The sequence below is a fragment of the Phyllobates terribilis genome, unplaced genomic scaffold (genome assembly GCF_046119375.1).
Source record: "Phyllobates terribilis strain yellow unplaced genomic scaffold, ASM4611937v1 Scaffold_7__3_contigs__length_470593459, whole genome shotgun sequence".
Lineage (NCBI taxonomy): Eukaryota > Metazoa > Chordata > Amphibia > Anura > Dendrobatidae > Phyllobates > Phyllobates terribilis.
In genome coordinates this window covers 148139798-148159189 of record NW_027362767.1, presented here as the reverse complement: position 1 = coordinate 148159189, position 19392 = coordinate 148139798, and positions in this window count along the sequence as shown.

Genomic DNA, 19392 nt, shown 5'->3' with positions numbered 1-19392 from the left:
AATAACAGTGATATCCACAGTGCCCCCATAATAACAGTGATATCCACAGTGCCCCATAATAACAGTGATATCCACAGTGCCTCCATAATAACAGTGATATCCACAGTGCCCCCATAATAACAGTGATATCCACAGTGCTCCTATAATAACAGTGACATCCACAGTGCCCCCATAATAACAGTGATATCCACAGTGCTCCCATAATAACAGTGATATCCACAGTGCCTCCATAATAACAGTGATATCCACAGTGCTCCCATAATAACAGTGATATCCACAGTGCTCCCATAACAACAGTGACATCCACAGTACCCCATAATAACAGTGACATCCACAGTGCCCCCATAATAACAGTGATATCCACAGTGCTCCCATAATAACAGTGATATCCACAGTGCCCCCATAATAACAGTGATATCCACAGTGCCCCATAATAACAGCGATATCCACAGTGCCCCCATAACAACAGTGACATCCACAGTGCCCCCATAATAACAGTGATATCCACAGTGCCCCCATAATAACAGTGATATCCACAGTGCCCCCATAATAACAGTGATATCCACAGTGCCCCATAATAACAGCGATATCCACAGTGCCCCCATAACAACAGTGACATCCACAGTGCCCCCATAATAACAGTGATATCCACAGTGCCCCCATAATAACAGTGATATCCACAGTGCCCCATAATAACAGCGATATCCACAGTGCCCCCATAACAACAGTGACATCCACAGTGCCCCCATAATAACAGCGATATCCACAGTGCCCCCATAACAACAGTGACATCCACAGTGCCCCCATAATAACAGTGATATCCACAGTGCCCCCATAATAACAGTGACATCCACAGTGCCCCCATAATAACAGTGATATCCACAGTGCCCCCATAATAACAGTGATATCCACAGTGCTCCCATAACAACAGTGACATCCACAGTGCCCCCATAATAACAGTGACATCCACAGTGCCCCCATAATAACAGTGATATCCACAGTGCTCCCATAATAACAGTGATATCCACAGTGCCCCCATAATAACAGTGACATCCACAGTGCCCCCATAATAACAGTGATATCCACAGTGCTCCCATAATAACAGTGATATCCACAGTGCCCCCATAATAACAGTGACATCCACAGTGCCCCCATAATAACAGTGATATCCACAGTGCCCCCATAATAACAGTGATATCCACAGTGCTCCCATAATAACAGTGATATCCACAGTGCCCCCATAATAACAGTGATATCCAGAGTGCTCCCATAATAACAGTGATATCCACAGTGCCCCCATAACAACAGTGACATCCACAGTGCTCCCATAATAACAGTGATATCCACAGTGCCCCCATAACAACAGTGACATCCACAGTGCCCCCATAATAACAGTGATATCCACAGTGCCCCCATAACAACAGTGACATCCACAGTGCCTCCATAATAACAGTGATATCCACAGTGCCCCCATAATAACAGTGACATCCACAGTGCCCCCATAATAACAGTGATATCCACAGTGCCCCCATAATAACAGTGATATCCACAGTGCTCCCATAATAACAGTGACATCCACAGAGCCCCATAATAACAGTGATATCCACAGTGCCCCATAATAACAGTGACATCCACAGTGCCCCATAATAACAGTGATATCCACAGTGCCCCATAATAACAGTGATATCCACAGTGCCCCCATAATAACAGCGATATCCACAGTGCCCCCATAATAACAGTGATATCCACAGTGCCCCCATAATAACAGTGATATCCACAGTGCCCCCATAATAACAGTGATATCCACAGTGCCCCCATAATAACAGTGACATCCACAGTGCTCCCATAATAACAGTGATATCCACAGTGCTTCCATAATAACAGTGATATCCACAGTGCCCCCATAATAACAGTGATATCCACAGTGCCCCCATAATAACAGTGACATCCACAGTGCTCCCATAATAACAGTGATATCCACAGTGCTCCCATAATAACAGCGATATCCTCAGTGCTCCCATAATAACAGTGATATCCACAGTGCCCCATAATAACAGTGATATCCACAGTGCCCCCATAATAACAGTGATATCCACAGTGCTCCCATAATAACAGTGATATCCACAGTGCCCCGATAATAACAGTGACATCCACAGTGCTCCCATAATAACAGTGATATCCACAGTGCCCCATAATAACAGTGATATCCACAGTGCCCCCATAATAACAGTGATATCCACAGTGCTCCCATAATAACAGTGATATCCACAGTGCTCCCATAATAACAGTGACATCCACAGTGCCCCCATAATAACAGTGATATCCACAGTGCTCCCATAATAACAGTGATATCCACAGTGCTCCCATAATAACAGCGATATCCACAGTGCCCCCATAATAACAGTGATATCCACAGTGCTCCCATAATAACAGTGACATCCACAGTGCCCCCATAATAACAGTGATATCCACAGTGCCTCATAATAACAGTGATATCCACAGTGCCCCCATAATAACAGTGATATCCACAGTGCTCCCATAATAACAGTGATATCCACAGTGCCCCGATAATAACAGTGACATCCACAGTGCCCCCATAATAATAGTGATATCCACAGTGCCCCCATAATAACAGTGATATCCACAGTGCCCCCATAATAACAGTGACATCCACAGTGCCCCATAATAACAGTGATATCCACAGTGCTCCCATAATAACAGTGATATCCACAGTGCCCCCATAATAACAGTGACATCCACAGTGCCCCCATAATAACAGTGATATCCACAGTGCCCCCATAACAACAGTGATATCCACAGTGCTCCCATAACAACAGTGACATCCACAGTGCCCCCATAATAACAGTGACATCCACAGTGCCCCCATAATAACAGTGATATCCACAGTGCTCCCATAATAACAGTGATATCCACAGTGCCCCCATAATAACAGTGATATCCACAGTGCCCCATAATAACAGCGATATCCACAGTGCTCCCATAATAACAGTGACATCCACAGTGCCCCCATAATAACAGTGATATCCACAGTGCTCCCATAATAACAGTGATATCCACAGTGCCCCCATAATAACAGTGATATCCACAGTGCCTCCATAATAACAGTGATATCCACAGTGCCCCCATAATAACAGTGATATCCACAGTGCTCCCATAATAACAGTGATATCCACAGTGCCCCCATAATAACAGTGATATCCACAGTGCCCCATAATAACAGTGATATCCACAGTGCCTCCATAATAACAGTGATATCCACAGTGCCCCCATAATAACAGCGATATCCACAGTGCTCCTATAATAACAGTGACATCCACAGTGCCCCCATAATAACTGTGATATCCACAGTGCTCCCATAATAACAGTGATATCCACAGTGCCCCCATAATAACAGTGATATCCACAGTGCCCCCATAATAACAGTGATATCCACAGTGCTCCCATAATAACAGTGATATCCACAGTGCCCCCATAATAACAGTGATATCCACAGTGCTCCCATAATAACAGTGATATCCACAGTGCCCCCATAATAACAGTGATATCCACAGTGCTCCCATAATAACAGTGATATCCACAGTGCCCCCATAATAACAGTGATATCCACAGTGCCCCCATAATAACAGCGATATCCACAGTGCCCCATAATAACAGCGATATCCACAGTGCCCCCATAATAACAGTGATATCCACAGTGCCCCCATAATAACAGTGATATCCACAGTGCCCCCATAATAACAGTGATATCCACAGTGTCCCATAATAACAGTGATATCCACAGTGCCCCATAATAACAGCGATATCCACAGTGCCCCCATAACAACAGTGACATCCACAGTGCCCCCATAATAACAGTGATATCCACAGTGCCCCCATAATAACAGCGATATCCACAGTGCCCCATAATAACAGCGATATCCACAGTGCCCCCATAACAACAGTGACATCCACAGTGCCCCCATAATAACAGCGATATCCACAGTGCCCCCATAACAACAGTGACATCCACAGTGCCCCCATAATAACAGTGATATCCACAGTGCCCCCATAATAACAGTGACATCCACAGTGCCCCCATAATAACAGTGATATCCACAGTGCCCCCATAATAACAGTGATATCCACAGTGCTCCCATAACAACAGTGACATCCACAGTGCCCCCATAATAACAGTGACATCCACAGTGCCCCCATAATAACAGTGATATCCACAGTTCTCCCATAATAACAGTGATATCCACAGTGCCCCCATAATAACAGTGACATCCACAGTGCCCCCATAATAACAGTGATATCCACAGTGCTCCCATAATAACAGTGATATCCACAGTGCCCCCATAATAACAGTGACATCCACAGTGCCCCCATAATAACAGTGATATCCACAGTGCCCCCATAATAACAGTGATATCCACAGTGTCCCATAATAACAGTGATATCCACAGTGCCCCCATAATAACAGTGATATCCACAGTGCCCCCATAATAACAGTGATATCCACAGTGTCCCATAATAACAGTGATATCCACAGTGCCCCCATAATAACAGTGATATCCAGAGTGCTCCCATAATAACAGTGATATCCACAGTGCCCCCATAACAACAGTGACATCCACAGTGCTCCCATAATAACAGTGACATCCACAGTGCCCCCATAACAACAGTGACATCCACAGTGCTCCCATAATAACAGTGATATCCACAGTGCTCCCATAATAACAGTGATATCCACAGTGCCCCCATAATAACAGTGATATCCACAGTGCCCCCATAATAACAGTGATATCCACAGTGCCCCCATAATAACAGTGATATCCACAGTGCTCCCATAATAACAGTGATATCCACAGTGCCCCATAATAACAGTGATATCCACAGTGCTCCCATAATAACAGTGATATCCACAGTGCCCCCATAACAACAGTGACATCCACAGTGCACCCATAATAACAGTGATATCCACAGTGCTCCCATAATAACAGTGATATCCACAGTACTCCCATAATAACAGTGATATCCACAGTGCCCCCATAATAACAGTGATATCCACAGTGCCCCATAATAACAGTGATATCTACAGTGCCCCCATAATAACAGTGATATCCACAGTGCCCCCATAATAACAGTGATATCCACAGTACTCCCATAATAACAGTGATATCCACAGTGCTCCCATAATAACAGTGATATCCACAGTGCCCCCATAATAACAGTGACATCCACAGTGCCCCCATAATAACAGTGATATCCACAGTGCCTCCATAATAACAGTGATATCCACAGTGCTCCCATAATAACAGTGATATCCACAGTGCTCCCATAATAACAGTGATATCCACAGTGCTCCCATAATAACAGTGACATCCACAGTGCCCCCATAATAACAGTGATATCCACAGTGCCTCCATAATAACAGTGATATCCACAGTGCCCCCATAATAACAGTGATATCCACAGTGCTCCCATAATAACAGTGATATCCACAGTGCTCCCATAATAACAGTGATATCCACAGTGCCCCCATAATAACAGTGACATCCACAGTGCCCCCATAATAACAGTGATATCCACAGTGCCTCCATAATAACAGTGATATCCACAGTGCTCCCATAATAACAGTGACATCCACAGTGCCCCCATAATAACAGTGATATCCACAGTGCCTCCATAATAACAGTGACATCCACAGTGCCCCCATAATAACAGTGATATCCACAGTGCCTCCATAATAACAGTGATATCCACAGTGCCTCCATAATAACAGTGATATCCACAGTGCTCCCATAATAACAGTGACATCCACAGTGCCTCCATAATAACAGTGATATCCACAGTGCCCCCATAATAACAGTGATATCCACAGTGCTCCCATAATAACAGTGATATCCACAGTGCTCCCATAATAACAGTGACATCCACAGTGCCCCCATAATAACAGTGATATCCACAGTGCCTCCATAATAACAGTGATATCCACAGTGCCTCCATAATAACAGTGATATCCACAGTGCCCCCATAATAACAGTGATATCCACAGTGCCTCCATAATAACAGTGATATCCACAGTGCCTCCATAATAACAGTGATATCCACAGTGCCTCCATAATAACAGTGATATCCACAGTGCCCCCATAATAACAGTGATATCCACAGTGCTCCCATAATAACAGTGACATCCACAGTGCTCCCATAATAACAGTGATATCCACAGTGCTCCCATAATAACAGTGATATCCATAGTGCTCCCATAATAACAGTGATATCCACAGTGCTCCCATAATAACAGTGATATCCACAGTGCCCCCATAATAACAGTGATATCCACAGTGCCCCCATAATAACAGTGATATCCACAGTGCCCCCCATAATAACAGTGACATCCACAGTGCCCCCATAATAACAGTGATATCCACAGTGCCCCCATAATAACAGTGATATCCACAGTGCTCCCATAATAACAGTGATATCCATAGTGCTCCCATAATAACAGTGATATCCACAGTGCTCCCATAATAACAGTGATATCCACAGTGCCCCCATAATAACAGTGATATCCACAGTGCTCCCATAATAACAGTGATATCCACAGTGCTCCCATAATAACAGTGATATCCACAGTGCTCCCATAATAACAGTGATATCCATAGTGCTCCCATAATAACAGTGATATCCACAGTGCTCCCATAATAACAGTGATATCCACAGTGCCCCCATAATAACAGTGATATCCACAGTGCCCCCATAATAACAGTGATATCCACAGTGCTCCCATAATAACAGTGATATCCACAGTGCTCCCATAATAACAGTGATATCCACAGTGCTCCCATAATAACAGTGATATCCACAGTGCTCCCATAATAACAGTGACATCCACAGTGCCCCCATAATAACAGTGATATCCACAGTGCTCCCATAATAACAGTGATATCCACAGTGCCCCCATAATAACAGTGATATCCACAGTGCCTCCATAATAACAGTGATATCCACAGTGCCCCCATAATAACAGTGATATCCACAGTGCTCCCATAATAACAGTGATATCCACAGTGCCCCCATAATAACAGTGATATCCACAGTGCCCCATAATAACAGTGATATCCACAGTGCCTCCATAATAACAGTGATATCCACAGTGCCCCCATAATAACAGCGATATCCACAGTGCTCCTATAATAACAGTGACATCCACAGTGCCCCCATAATAACAGTGATATCCACAGTGCTCCCATAATAACAGTGATATCCACAGTGCCCCCATAATAACAGTGATATCCACAGTGCCCCCATAATAACAGTGATATCCACAGTGCTCCCATAATAACAGTGATATCCACAGTGCCCCCATAATAACAGTGATATCCACAGTGCTCCCATAATAACAGTGATATCCACAGTGCCCCCATAATAACAGTGATATCCACAGTGCTCCCATAATAACAGTGATATCCACAGTTGATGGCGCTTGTTGTGGGCACATTACAGGTTGGCTCCGTGTTATTCTTATTATCATTATTATTTTTTATGAGCTTCTGCAATATCCCTCTTGACCAGTAGATGGAGCCACAGAGCTGTATATTTCTATCCCTGGCCTTTAAAACTGACTTGATGGACATATTTTCACTGGTGGGTGGTTACTGATGTGGGACCCCCACTAATTAGGATGACGGGTTCCTGGAGATCTTCTAAGCCCCTCAGTCCTTATCTTTGCTCTAAACATTAATTGTGCTATCTATAGTTGCAATGCACCTATGGGGTCCCTCGATATAGACATATTTGGGGTACAATATTTACATTGGGACCTAGCAATAATGTGTAGTGGAGAGCCTGACAATGCTGCTGCTCTCCGGAGATAAGCAGATAAGCAGTGTATGACAGCCGCTTATCTCACCAGTGATACTGCTGTTGTGTGATAAATGTAAGATCGCGGGCGGGCCGACCATTGGGACCCCCACTGATTATGAGAACAGGGGTCCCTTGTGATGAAGTGTTAGTGCGCACGCTGGGACACGGCTCCATGCACTTGTATGAGGCTGAATCCTACAGTCACACTCCATCAGTGTGAACCGAGCGGAGGTCACTATATGGTCCATCACTCAGGGGATGTGGGACCCCCGTTCTCGAGATCCTGGACTGAAATCTCTATATATTTGGCCAGCAATGCAGCAGATGTCCAGGACCGTTCTTTGGACAGCGCCAAGGAGGGATTTTCTGACGATCTCCCGCTCCGAGCCAAGTTCTCGGCAATTAGTGCTGATTTGTGAGACGAGCACCTTGTGTTCTGTACAATGCGTCCTCTGTGCTCGCTGATTTGTGAACACATTCCTGCCGCCGTGCATGCTGGGATTGCACTCAGGACTTGGCCCACGTGTTGTCATACACATGGAGTGTACCTGAGTCACCGACTTACTCACCCGCACCTGCTGATAGTCTGCACTGGACACACTATCCGCCGCAGCAAGTTACCCAACTGCAGCCTCCAGACTGCGGCAGTCAGCACCACAGGAAGGCACAGCCTGGAATGTCATTCTCTTCACCCAAGTGCAAGAAAAAGTGCAACGAGCATGCAGTTATCACAAGCTCGTCTCCAAAAACGTACAAGGATGCAGTCTGTCATGAGCCCTCGGCAAGAATAAAGTACGAAAACGTGACTTTCTTCACCTAAGTGCAAAACAGAGTGCACAAGGATGTGGTGCACAGAAGCTCGCGTCCAAAGGTTCTCGAAAGCCCACTTACTCATGAGCCAAGAAGGGCACAAGGATGCCGTCTATTGCAAAGCCCAAGAACAGAACTTTTTGCAGCCAGGTGCAGAGTGGCAATCCCTCTCTTCGAAAATGAATTTTATGAAACCCCAAGAAGTTGACTTTTCATCCAAGAGCAAAACATAAGTTCACAAGGTTAACATCGATCCATCGCTCTAAAAATCAGCGAGGTTGTGACGTTCTTCACCCAAGTGCAAAAAAAGTGCAGTTTTTGTCTAGCATTGTTCATAGGGAGAGTGGTTGGCACTTGGATGGGGGTCTGAGGTTGACACCCTATCAGAGAGGTACTCTATGGCTAAAACTGTTTGGGGGCAACTTCTTGCTTGTGCACTCTCTGTCACACCCTGCTAATGGGGGCACTGCCTGATTGGGACTGTTTATGGCGACACTCTCTGCCAGACAGACAGTGCCCCTCTCCACAGTGCAGCCACGGATTACTACTATACACAGTACCGTACCAGTGTTCCCCAAAATTGTGCCAGCCAGAGAGTGCCCCCATAATCAGTGTGAGAAAAAGCCACCAAAAAAAGTAATGTTAACGCCCCTATAAATGGTGTCAACCAGAGAGTGCCCACATAAACAGTGTCAGACATAGTGTACCCCGATACACAGTGGAAGCCAATGTCTCCATAAACAGAGAGTGCCCTGATACAGAAGTGACGGTATCACTCTGCACCAAGACCCTTCTGTCACTTTGTAGAGGGCACTCTCTGGTTTGACATGCTTTTGGGAAGACTATCTGTCTGACAGTAATTATTAGGGTGCCATATGACACTTTATGGTGCAGCTCTCTGTCTGGCATTGTGTATAGCGGCACTTTCTGTCTGACAGTTTATGGGGACACTGGCTCAGCACTATGTGTAGAGTACTTTCTATCCGATACAGCTTTTGGGAAGATTCTCTGGCTCATACTGTTTATGGGGAATCATATTATATGATGCTGTTTATGGGAAGTCTCTGTCTGTCACTGTTTATAGGGACACTGTCCCAATACTTTGTTTAGGAGTACTTCCTGGTTGGCACTGCATATAGGGGCACTGTCTGTCTAGCTCTGTTTGTAGGGAGATTGGCCAACCTCTACGTATGGTGTACTCTCTAACTGAATTTGTTTATGGGGTCACTCTCCCTGACATTGTTTGTGGGGGCACTCGGCATGGAACTGTATATATGAGTACCCTATGACCATAACAGTGAATAGGGATGCTGGCCATCAATATCTTTAGGGGTACTCTCTAACTAACACTGTTTACAGAAGTATTCTCTGTGTGTCACTGTGTATAGGGGTATTCTCTTTCTGTCACTGTATATAAGGGGATTCTCTGTATGTCACTGTGTATAGGGGTATTCTCTGTCTGTCACTGTGTATAGAGGTATTCTCTGTCTGTCACTGTGTATAGGCATATTGTCACAGGTGTGTCATATGTAACAGATAGTCGCTCTGGATCTGGCTGCAGAAGGTCACTGCGTTTGGCATTGCAGACGCCTTCTTAATCCTTACCACTTTTGGACCCAGCGGCAACCTCCCTTCTGCTCTGATTGACACACCCTGGTCTGGGTGTTCATAAACTCTCAGTCTGCTTCAGGGAGTCGCTGGTGATATTCTTTCCTTCCTTGTGAAGGCTTGGAGCAATAGCAGTCGGCTATCTTCCTCTCTGGTGCCCTTGGAGGACGTTTGGTGTTATCTCTCTAGTGTCTGCTCAAGCTAAGTTTTCCCCCCTTTGTTTGTCTCCCTTGTTGTTTTTAATTTAGTGGGGACTAACCAGTGCTCACTCCCCCATCCCTATCTAGGGCCTAGCTCTAGAGATATACAGGGATTAGGTTTCCTGTTCGGCGATAGGTACGGAACCTGTATAGGGATGGTAGGACAGGTAGGGTGATATTAGATCTGCCTAGGGGTCTCCACTCCTCCTTTACCTAGCGTTTGGGCTACCCTTGCCTCATCCCTTCATATTGCACTTAGTCTTTCTCACACTGTCCGTGACATTATCACCGGCCGTGCATACATAAAAAAAAAAACTGACACGTTTTTGTTTTTTTCTATGTGTTTTTTTTTCGGGTGTATTTTTTTTTTTCCTTGGCTCATGGATCCCATAGCTGAGCTGCCAGAGAAGCTGCACAGGCTGTCTCTGGAAGTGACTGACCTCCGCTATGAGGTTCAGCAGCAGCAACAGTGGCTGCAGGTCCCTAATGTTGGGGTCTCTGCAGGTAGGCCAGTCCAGCTTGAACCCAAGGTTGCCCTCTCAGACAGGTTTTCAGGAGGTAGGGACAAGTTTTTTGTGTTCAAGGAAGCTTGCAAACTGTGTTTTAAACTTCGTCCTTACTCCTCCGGAGATGAGGAGCAACAAGTGAGAATTGTGATCTCACTGCTCCAAGGGGATCCTCAATCCTGGATGTCAGGAAAATAGTGAGAAATATTGAAAATATTCTTTCTCCCCCTGTCATAGATATTAAGAAGTCTTTCTCCCAAGCCCCTCTTCACTCCTCCCTTATCCCCCATTTGTCATAGGAAAGCTGACAGTCCAGCATCTGTCTCTCTGCAAATTGTTATGATCTGCAACATGTAGTAAGGAAAGATAGGGGAAGGCTGTCCCTACAGTAAGACTAAGCTGAATCCCTACGATGTAGCGGGCTGCCTGTTCCTAGCGAACAGACCCGCCTTAGTCCTCGGCTAGTCTGAACGAAGACCTATAGAAATAAGGGAGAGGTCCATAAAAGAACTAAGAACTGGGACAAAAATGGGACACCTCCTAAACAGAGAAGTAGTTGCAGAACACAAAAAGACAAACTGACAAAAAGGTACTAGAGGTCCCAGAAGGACCAAGCAAACTGACAGAGAAAGGCACAGAAGCACCTGGCTAGAAAAACAGTCAAACACTGAAGTCCAGCACAGCCAGAAGGGCGGAGCTGGAATATAAAGGCAAGTGGTCACGTGACCGCAAAACACAAGATGGAAAAAACAAACAGGAGGGTTCTAACAATACCCCCTCTTTTATGAGGATCCTCCGGATCCTCCATGTTAGAACCCTCCTGTTAGTTCTTTTTCTATTTTGTTGGTCACATGACTTTCTGCCTATATAATCCAGCTCCGCCCTTCTGGCCTTGCTGGATTTCAGTGTTACATTTACTCTTAAGCTAGCCAGGTGCCTTGTACCTAACTCTGTAGTTTGCTTGGTCTTTGGACTACTAGTACTTTTTGTTTGTTTGTCTTTGCTCTGCTACAATTTCTGCTAGGTGTCCAACTATATCCCAGTCCTTAGTTCTTGTAGGGACCCCTCCCTTATATCTATAGGTCTGCGTTCAGACTAGCCGAGGACTTAGGCGGGTCTGTTCACAAGGAACAGGTCCCCCGCTGCATCGTAGGGAATCAGCTTAGTCCTATTGTAGGGACAGTTTTCCTATCTTTCCTTAGTGCTTGCAGCAGTTCATAACACTCCAGGCCCAGGCCTATCCGGAAACCTCCTGTTGTAAGCTTTAACAAGCCTAGGAGCAGAGACATCATTCATCCTTACCCAGGAGTTGTCTTCGGGACCGAAACCCTTCCAGGAGACAAGATACTGTAATCTCCCTCTATGCCATCTAGAATTCAAGATACGAGAAATTTCATATTTGCCGTCTTCCACCACAGGAGGAACTTTGACAGTGGCGTCCCTATCAGATACATCAGCCTTTTTCAACAAGGAAACATGAAACACAGGATTAATCTTCCAGGAAGTAGGGACATCCAACCTAACAGCAGACGGGTTAACAACCTGAAGCACTTTAAATGGACCCACAAACTTAGGACCCAGTTTTTTAGAGGGAAACCTCAACCGCAGGTTCTTCGAGGACAACCAAACCATGTCACCCACAGTAAACAAAACCTTCTTACGTTTCCTGTCAAAATACTTCTTGGACTTCTGTTAGCCTCTTGAAGGTTGCAACGTACATTAGTCCAAACTCTCTCCAAATCACCGGAAAAATTCTCCTCCTCCAGCACCGCCGACCCCAATTTGGAGAACGAACCAAAAGACGGATGTCTCCCAGTACAACAAAAAAAAGGAGAACACCCAGCAGAGGAGGATGTATGATTGTTAAGAGCAAATTCTGCGAGAGGCAGAAACTCAGACCACACCTCTTGATTGTCCGCCACAAAACAACGCAAAAACATCCTGGTTCTTTCTTTCAGTCTGTCCATTAGACTCAGGATGATAACCAGACGAAAATGACAAATGGACTCCCAACCTGTCACAAAAAGCACGCCAAAAGCGAGCCACAAACTGAGGTCCTCTATCAGAAACAATATCCATGGGAACACCATGGAGTTTGCCAATCTCCTTAACAAACGCCTTAGCGAGTGTCTTGGCGCAGGGCAACTTAATGAATGGAACCAAATGACACATCTTACTAAAATGGTCCACGACCACCCAGATGACAGTAAAACCCTCGGACACAGGAAGATCAGTAATTAAATCCATTGTGAGATGCGTCCAAGGTGCACTAGGAACCTCCAGAGGGCAAAGCAACCCCGCAGCATGAGTATGTGAAGCCTTTGACCTAGCACCCACAGTACATTGACGCACCCACTTGATGACTTCCTTCTGCCATCCAGGCCACCAAAAACTGCGACTGATAAGTCTCTTAGTCTCCAAAAATTCCTGGATGACCTGCCAACCGAGACTCATGACACTCCACAAACAAATCTCTCCTAAAGGCTAGAGAGAGGCACAAACAACCACAACCTCCCATGGGGAGTGTTAGATGGAGCATCATCTTGAGCTTTCAGAATCCCATTCTCCAAAACGGAGTCCAATGCCGCCACCACAGCGCCTTTTTGTAAAATGCTCTCCTCCTCCTCGGCACCGACCGTAGGAGAGAAGCTGCGAGATAAAGCATCGGCTTTAACATTCTTAGTACCAGGGATATAGGTAACAGAAAAATGAAACCGATAGAAAAAAAGTGCCCACCTAGCTTGATGGGCATTCAAGCGCTTGGCAGCATCCAGATAGATCAAATTCTTATGATCTGTGAAAACCTGAATAGGAAATCTAGCGCCTTCCAAAAAATGACGCCAATGTTCAAACGCAAGTTTAATAGCCAGGAACTCCCGATTTCCAACATCATAATTCAGTTCAGTTTCCGAAATTTTTTTCGAAAAGAAGGCACAAGGATGTACTCCACCCTTGTTCTCCTGAGACAAAACTGCTCCAACTCCCACCGATGAAGCATCGACCTCGACCAAAAAAAGGCTTGGTCTCATCAGGCTGCATAAGGATAGGGGCAGAACTGAACCTCTCTTTGAGATACTCAAACGCTTCAATGGCCTCAGTAGTCCACTGGACCGTATTCGCACCTTTCCTGGTGAGATTGGTTAGAGGTTTAACAATTACAGAAAAATTCTTAATGAATTTCTGTAATAATTGGCAAAACCCAAAAATCTCTGTATCGATTTCAAACCAATAGGCCTAGGCCATTCCTGCACAGCCTGAACCTTCACCGGGTCCATCTCAAAGCCCTCGCTGGAGATAATGTAGCCAAAAAAAACTAATTTTCTGCACAGTGAACTCACATTTTACCAGCTTAGCAAAGAGTGAATTATCACTCAATAACTGCAAAACTTCACGTACGCTCCGCCAATGAGACTCCAGATCTGGTGAATAAATCAGAATGTCATCCAAATACACAACCACATTCTTACCAATCAAAGGTCTCAGGATGTCATTAATAAGATTCTGAAAAAAATGCAGGTGCATTGGTAAGACCGAAGGGCATCACCAGATTCTCAAAATGACCTACCGGAGTGTTAAAAGCAGTTTTCCATTCATCACCCTCCTTCACTCGTAACAAATTGTATGCCCCCCGGAGATCAATTTTAGAGAACTAATTGGCCCCCACTAACTGGTTAAACAAGTCAGGAATTAACGGCAATGGGTAGGAATTGCGTACGGTAATCTTATTAATTTCACGAAAATCCAGACATGGACGTAACCGCTGTCCTTTTTTTTAACAAAGAAAAATCCAACTGCCACAGGCGACTTAGAAGGTCTAATGTGACCAGCAGCCAGGCTAGTCTCTATGTACTACTCCAAGGCCTTTCTTTCAGGGATAGTCAGATTAAACAAGCGACTCTTGGGAAGAGTAGCTCCAGGAACAAACTCAATGGCGCAATCATAATCCCTATGAGGAGGTAAAACCTGCGACTCCTCCTCCGAAAAAAACCTCCAAAAATCTTGAATGGCACAGGTAATTCCCCTTTTTCCACAGCCGCAATGCGACCATTACAACATTTATCATAGCACTTCGGACTCCAAGACTTAATCACACTAGTTTATTACATTTCAAGGGAGTGTTATCAATTGCAATCACAGAAATAGGTGATGACAAAGGTTTGGATTTCAATTTAAGGTTTTTCAAAAACCCTTTATCAATCACATTAAGTGATGAACCACAATCCACAAATACCTGAAATTCAATCAAATCTCCCTGCAAAGTAGTACTCCCATAAAGAAATACTCCCGCGTAGCGTAAACAAGCTATACGGGCGTAACTGACCTTTTTTATTCTTTACTTAAACGACGCTCACAATACTTAATCAAATGGTCAGCTTTACCACAATAAAGACACAATCCCTCGGCGAACCTCCGGTCTCTTTCCTGAGAGCGGAGTGACATCGCCCCAACCTCCATCGGTTCTCCGCCGTCTGAGCAGATTTTCTGGGGACTAGGAACTGACATTACAGGAGTCTTTACCTCATTCAGCCTGCACCTCAGCCTCCTGTCCATACGAACAGCTAATTGCATGGCATCATGCAGAGTCTCAGGTGCAGGGAATGCAATTAGCAGATCCTTAACACTTTCGCTCAGACCAGCAAGAAATAAACATTTCAGCGCAGGATCATTCCATTTAACTTCTGAGGCCCATCTACTGAAGTGTGTGCAATAATTTTCAACATCACCTGACCCCTGATTCAAACGCCTGAGTTCTGCCTCAGCAGATGAGATCCGATCAGGATCGTCATATAATAGCCCCATAGCAGAAAAAAATTCTTCAACAGACCTTAAACACGGATCATTGGGTTGGAGAGAAAAGGCCCACCCCTGTGGTTCATTGCGCAAAAGTGACATAATAAAACCAATGCGCTGTGATTCATTCCCAGAGGACCTTAGTCTCAAACGAAAATATAACAAACAAGCATTTTTAAAGGAAAAAAAATCTTGCTGTTTACCATAAAAAACATCAGTCAGTCCTACCTTGGGTTCCACAAAATGCACTCCAGAACAGCTACTCACGTTTTGCTGAAGCTCGGCCACCTCTAGAGACAATCCCTGCAGGCGTTGAGCCAAATCCTGGACGGAAACCATACTGATCCCCGAATTTATTTCCTTTTAGTTTTTTTTGCGTTGGACTTACTGTTATGATCTGCAACATGCACTAAGGAAAGATAGGGGAAAGCTGTCCCTAAAGTAAGACTAAGCTGAATCCCTACGATGTAGCGGGCTGCCTGTTCCTAGTGAACAGACCTGCCTTAGTCCTCAGCTAGTCTGAATGAAGACCTATAGCATTAAGGGAGGGGTCCCTAAAAAAACTAAGGACTGGGACAAAAATGGGACACCTCCTAAACAGAGAAGTTGTTGCAGAACACAAAAAGACAAACTGACAAAGGGTACTGGAGGTCCCAGAAGGACCAAGCGAACTGACAGAGAAAGGCACCGAAGCACCTGGCTAGAGAAACAGTCAAACCCTGAAGTCCAGCACAGCCAGAAGGGCGGAGCTGGAATATAAAGGCAGATGGTCACGTGACCACAAAACACAAGATAGAAAAAACAAACAGGAGGGTTCTAACACAAATTATCACCCACAGCCGAAGAAGCTTAAACCAACACTGGCAAACAAGAGGTGCCACCAACCTACTTAAAATGTGAGTGTGTTTTCCCCTGATAGAGGCAGGGGATGATTAGATTCAGACTTGCAATAATTTATGTGCAGCTGTTGAAGCTTGCTTCCCAGGACGAAAAAGGGAATCTAATAGCGGGTCCCAGGATCTTTGGAGCCAGAACAAAATAAGGCATATTGGAAGTTCCATAACTCTGCTAATAATGGGACCCATATTTTTTAGTGACAGGGTCAGCCAAAGAACAAGGTGCTTATTTTTTCGTAGCCGTAATCCTCTCCGGGGGCTGTGGCGCAAAAGTAACAAAATAGCAGATCACAGCTACGCCATGCGTGGTCTCTGCGGAAAGGCAAATTCATAATGGAAAAAATTACGTCACTTGCAGGCTTCTGCGAGCAACCAGGGATAAGTTATTGCGGAAGTTAGTTATTTTAATAAAAACATGAAGGATGGAGCCCGAGCTCACATGATGTCACCACAAGGGTGTGTGGGCAGATCTCCCCTTAGGTATAAGAGAATCCATGGAGGATAGAGGGCATTCTTTGCCAGGGGGGTATAGGGACTGTAAGCAACGGATCGCGTTCGATAATGCTCAAATCAAACTGGGGAGTCCCTCCTCCACCTATGCTGATTCGTTCCTGCGAACTGTATAGAGTAAGTTTCTTCTTTAATCCTTATTATTTTGTGTAACTGCCTATGTATTGTAATGTCTCCTTTGTAAAATCCTTGTATATATTTTTCCTAAACACTGCCTCCCTTTTTGATTAAATATAAAATGTAATAGTCCTGTTTCTTTTGTCCAGTAATCGTTCCCTCCTCCGAAGCCATGTACGCTACCAGAGCGCAGGCGTCCGACCAGGCCTGTATTATATTTCAAATCTGGCCGGTGGTGGCAAAGAACAATAATAATTGGACTATCGTGAAGCTGACAGTGACCATACAGGGGGCGTATACACATATTCCAAGCGTTGGAATCTGGAGGTGTGACGCCATACACTCACTGGTCGCTTGCTGATGCCTACGTAGTGAGTAGTGGGGACCGTTTGCTCGCGGATCCCTGACGAAATCCTGACAGAGTGATGGCAGCAGTGAGATATTGCGTGATCCCCCCGATGTCGTCGCTGTGGAACTCTGACACTGGGCTTTCTCTTTGCCGCAGGGTTCGGTTTGTCTCCAGTCTGTGGAGGTTTTTTTAGTGCTCTGGCCCTCATTTATGATGACCTTGACCGAGTCTCCTTGGCTGAGTCCAGGTTGCGTCGCCTTCATCAGGGGAATCAGTCAGTGGAGATGTACAGCTCCGCAGATGGGCAACTGATACAAAATGGAATGACTCAGCTCTTAGAAGCCAATTTTTTCAGGGACTTACTGAAAAGTTGAAAGATGCTTTGGCAGCGTATGAAACCCCAGTGTCCTTGGAATCTGCCATGTCGTTGGCTATACGTGTTGATAGATGCCTTCGGGATAGACGGGTGAGACCACCCTCTCCAGAGTCCTCTTTTCGGGGTAATGCTCCTTTTCCAGGGGAGCGGTCTGGCAGTGAACCAGTATGGGGGGAGATCCGCAAAAAGAAGGGCGTGTGTTTTTTTTGTGGAAAAAAGGGACATTTTATTGGGGCCTGTCCTTTGATTCCTAAGCAAAAGGAAACCTGATTAACCCTGTGAGTCTGGTTATGCCTTTCGGTCTGACCAATGCATCTGCGGTACTGCAGCATTTCATTAATGATATTTCCATCATTTGGTGGACAGGTTTCTGGTGGTCTATCTGGATGATATTTTGGCTTACTCACCTGATTTTGAGACATATCGGGGGCATGTTAAGCAGGTGCTTCAGATATTAAGGGATAACAAACTATATGCCAAACTAGAAAAGTGTGTTTTCGCCATCCAGGAGGTGCAGTTCTTGGGATACCTGTTGTCCTCTTTGGGTTTTCGGATGGATCCGGAGAAGATCCGTGCTGTCCTTGATTGGGACCATCCCGAGAATCTGAAAGCTCTACAACGTTTTCTGGGCTTTACTAATTTTTACCGGAAATTCATCCAAAATTATTCAGTAATTGTGAAACCCCTCACTGACATGACAAGGAAGGGGTTTGATTTTTCCAAATGGTCGGATGCCGCCCTGAAGGCTTGTTCCTCCCTAAAGAGCTGTTTTACCACTGCACCTATACTCAGTCAACCCGATGTTTCCCAATCCTTTATTGTGGAAGTTGATGCGTTGGAGGAGGGGGTTGGGGCTGTGTTGTCTCAGGGTCCATCCCCTCTTAAATGGTGTCCATGTGCTTTCTTTTCTAAGAAATTATCTTCAGCTGAGAGAAATTATGACGTGGGTAATAGGGAGCTTTTGGCGATTAAATTGGCATTCAAAGAATTGCGACATTCGTTGGAGGGGGCTGTCCATCCTATTACTGTTATCACTGACCATAAGAACCTGTCATATCTCCAGTGAGCAAAGCGTCTCAACCCTAGGCAAGCCAGATGGTCCCTGTTTTTTACTAGGTTCAATTTTGTTGTCACTTTCCGTTCAGGGGTCAAAAATGTGATGGCTGATGTTTAGTCCTTGAGCTTCCGTGGTGGTGGTGACCATGAGAACCCTACCCCGATTTTACTGAAGGGGGTAGTCATTTCGGCATTGTACCCTGAACTGGAGGGTGAGGTGTTGGAGGCTCAGAGGGACTCCTCTGCTTCCTGCCCTTCAGGAAGGTTATTTGTACCATCTAATCTGGGCCGCAAAGTAATTAAG